This window comes from Rattus norvegicus, chromosome 9 (assembly GCF_021556685.1).
Source record: "Rattus norvegicus strain SHRSP/BbbUtx chromosome 9, alternate assembly SHRSP_T2T, whole genome shotgun sequence".
NCBI classification, from domain to species: domain Eukaryota; kingdom Metazoa; phylum Chordata; class Mammalia; order Rodentia; family Muridae; genus Rattus; species Rattus norvegicus.
The window spans coordinates 81,332,501-81,336,689 of NC_141542.1; positions in this window are offsets into that span (position 1 = coordinate 81,332,501).

A 4,189-nucleotide genomic window follows, 5' to 3' on the forward strand; every position below is an offset into this window, starting at 1 on the left:
CTCCTTTGAGCTTGTCACCCAGAAGGCCTCGGGCGCGCTGGGACATGGAGCGGTGGATTTTAGCTGGTAACTTCAAGGTGAGGAAACACTTGGTTCTAATTAGTCACAGTTTTAGTTCTAAGGTTTTTTTTTTTAAACATGGGTGCTAAATTCTGCAAGAGGTGATGGGGGTCTTGTTGTAGGGCTGGGGTTAGAGCATATCACAGTGGGAAGACCCTTGGGGTAAAAGCCAGGGGCAACCTGGATTCAGGTCTCAGCCAGTGAGCCAGCTGTGTGCTCTTGAACAGAGCAGCCAACCTCTCTGGGGCTCATTTTTCTCAGTCAGGCAAGGGGTAAAGATTGTATCAGAGTATCCCGTGGTAACCTTTAGCCTCTGCCATTCTGTGACTCCTGGCTGCCAGTCCTTTAGAAGTGCCTGCCACACGAATTCCTGGGAAGAACCAGGCTGTAGCTGAAGAGGGCAGGTGAGAAGAACAGTGATTTTCTGTTGCCAAAACAGCATCCCAACTAGGCTTCCTGTCACCAGATAGTGAATTCGGGGACTGGTAAGGGACAGGCTGGAGTACTCTGCCTCACCTCCCAGGGCTGGCCTCCAGGCTCCCTCTGCTCCTGCCTCATTGAACCTATCAGTTCCAATGGCCAATCTCACGTCTTCATTGTTGGAAATTTTGCTGGGACAGCTTCATACCAAGTGACAAGAATAAGGAGAGGACGTAAGCGTCTCTACAGTACAGCCACCTCACAGAGGACGAAAAAGCATTATCCCCAAGAGCAATGTACAGGCATTTGTCACAAGAGTCTTGGAGAACTGGAACTCATACCCATCCCTTTTCTCCACACAGAAGAAAATCTAGGCATATTAGGGTTAAGAAATAGAATTCTGTCTTCCTTGACCGGGAGTCTTCTCATGCCTTCTCCATGACAACGATTCCACTTGTGGTTCTCTTCCTCCTTCCTCCTTTCTTGTTTTATTTGTTTCCTGGTGCTGGGTACTGAACTGAGGGCCTCATGCATGCTAGGCAAGCTATATGCCACTGAGCTACATCTCTAGTCCTGCTTTCCGCTGTTCATTTTTGAGGCATGGTCTCTCTACATTGCCCAAGCAGGCCTGGAACTTGCAGTCCTCCTGCCTCAGCTTGACAAGCTGGAGTTGCAAAGTTGTGCTACTAACAATAGCTACAGTGTGATTCTCAGACCTCTGGGGTTCTAACACTCATCATTAGCTCTGTGTCCTGCTGCTGTATGATTTTTCTAGTTTCAAGCAGAAGCCATGCATCTCGTCTCTGAGCCCACATCCCTTACAGCCATCTCATCTCTGAGCCCTTACATCCATGACTATTGAAGGACTGGTGTATATGAGGGATGGTGGTTTTTCACTGACAAGTTGGCAAACTCTTGTCAATAGTAACGGGAACCAGGAGGTTCCTCAGAAACCTCCTTTTAAGATGAATAAAAGCGTAAGTTGTGACTAAAGGGTAAACGATTTAATTTCTTATTAGGTTATTTGGGCAAAATAAGAAACAACTGTGGCCCATTTCTCTGGAAGACGATGTCTCCCCGACTACCCTCTGATACTTAATGATTGAAGCTAAAAGGGAGAACCTGTGTCCTGACCACATTGTACCTCTCCTCCCCTTGCTGTTTGGATTTTAGCTAAGGGATGGCTTTGAAGGTTTGTTCCTCTCAACCTTTTGGCCCATATCTGGCTACAGAATACCATTTCTTATTACCAAAGTCATCTAAGGATATGTTCCTGTTCAACTAAGCAGCACAATAATCGGTCCAGGTAACACGTCAACAAGAGAGTGCATTTTTTTTTCTTTCTCTTGAATGCATCAGTTTTATATTTAGCAGAAATAAGCAAACAAGACAGGGGTCTTCTTCTTCTTGCCTCTGCTCTGTTTCCCTGATTGATACGTTGCATTAATTACCCTGGTACTTCAGTTACAATTAATGAACCAATATTGGTATATCACGACTAAACTAAAGTCTATAGTTACTGTCAGTGTTCTCTTGTGGAGTCTTACAGTTCTAAAGGTCTTGGCAACATGTGATATATACTCATCATTATAGTGCCACGTAGAATACTTCTGCTGTCCTAAAAATAAGCCACCTGTGCTGCATTTATTAATTAACCCCTTCCTTGCACCAGGTCCTAATAACTACCAGCCATTCAACTGCTTTATGATTTTACTTTTTCACCTGATCAAAACCATGTAGTCAAGATTACATTACATATTCTCTTTTCTTTTCTACTTCTTTTGCTTGACAGCATATATTTAGGGTTGCTCCACATCTTTTATAGCCTTACGTATAGCCCATATTTTTACCACTGAATTATATTGCCCTGAATGGATGAACCACAATTTGTTCATCTACTCATCCTACTAAAGGACATCCCTTGGTTGCTTCCTAGTTAAGAGTAAAGATGCTACAAACACTCAGGCATGTGTTTCTGTGTGGACACATTCTCCATCCAGTGACCTTGGGGTCACACGTTAAAGGAGAGTAGTTACTTTCTTAAGATGCCTAAGCACCTCCGGAAGCATCTGCACCAGTGTGTGTTGCTGCCAGCAGTAAATGACAATTCCTGCACAACACATCTTTAGCAGCCATTGGGGTTGTCAGTGTTTGGGACTTTAGCTGTCCGAAGGAGTATGTGATGGCAGGGGTGAGTGATGGCAGGGGTGTGTGGTGGTAGGGGTGAGTGATGGCAGGGGTGAGTGATGGTAGGGTTGTGTGATGGCAGGGGTGTGTGGTGGTAGGGGTGAGTGATGGCAGGGGTGAGTGATGGCAGGGGTGAGTGATGGCAGGGGTGAGTGATGGCAGGGGTGAGTGATGGTAGGGGTGTGTGGTGGTAGGGGTGAGTGATGGCAGGGGTGAGTGATGGCAGGGGTGTGTGGTGGTAGGGGTGAGTGATGGCAGGGGTGAGTGATGGCAGGGGTGAGTGATGGCAGGGGTGTGTGATGGTAGGGGTGAGTGATGGCAGGGGTGAGTGATGGCAGGGGTGAGTGATGGCAGGGGTGTGTGATGGTAGGGGTGAGTGATGGCAGGGGTGAGTGATGGCAGGGGTGAGTGATGGCAGGGGTGAGTGATGGTAGGGGTGAGTGATGGCAGGGGTGAGTGATGGTAGGGGTGAGTGATGGCAGGGGTGAGTGATGGCAGGGGTGAGTGGTGGTAGGGGTGAGTGATGGCAGGGGTGAGTGATGGCAGGGGTGAGTGATGGTAGGGGTGAGTGATGGTAGGGGTGTGTGATGGCATCCCATTGTTTGAGTTTTCGAGTCCTCACTGACAGGTGACATAGAGCATGTTTTCATGGTGTCCCATTGTTTGGGTTTGTGAGTCCCCACTGACTGACAGGTGATGTAGAGCATGTTTTTATGGTGTCCCGTTTGCCATCTTCTCTCTTATGCTGTTGGAGTTCTTTGTGTATTCCCATATACAGCCTTTATTAGATATGCCTTCTGTGAATATCTTTTTTGCAGTTGTGAATTATCTCTTCATTTTAACATTTTAAAATTTTATTTTATGTGCATTTTGGGCCCACATTCCTGTCTGTGGACCATGCACATTCCTGGGACTCATGGAGGACAGTAAAGGGTCTTAGATGCTTTAGTCCTGGAGTCACTGTGTGGGTCCTGGGAACTGAAGCCAGGTCCTTTGGAAGGACCCATGTTCTTAACCACTGAGCCTATCTTTCTAGCCCTATTTCTTTTCCTTCTCTTTTAAATACTATCTTTTTGCAGAGAAGAGTTCTTACTATTAATAAAGTCCTCATCAGTCTAATATAATTTTGACAAAAACTGTGTGTGTGTGTGTGTGTGTGTGTGTGCTGCTTGCAATTTGGTGTTGTACTAAAAGGATATCTTATCAGGGCATGACGGCACAGGTCTTTACTCCCAGCACTCAGAAGGCAGTGACCAGAAGATCTCTGTGAGTTCGCCAGTGTTATTTATGTAATGAGTTCCAGGCCAACCAGGGTTAAATAACACTGTGTCTCAAATTTTATTTATTTGTTTAATTTTAAAAGATGTTTAAATTTCGGGGGAAAATCCTCAAGCAAGCTCTAAAGAAACCAAAGGAATAATTTGAAGAATCTTGGGACAATGTTCTGAGGGTCCTACCATCTCAGGATGATTTCTAGCTCCCGGACTGCATGCTCCAACCTTTCCCCACCTCATTGGTGTTT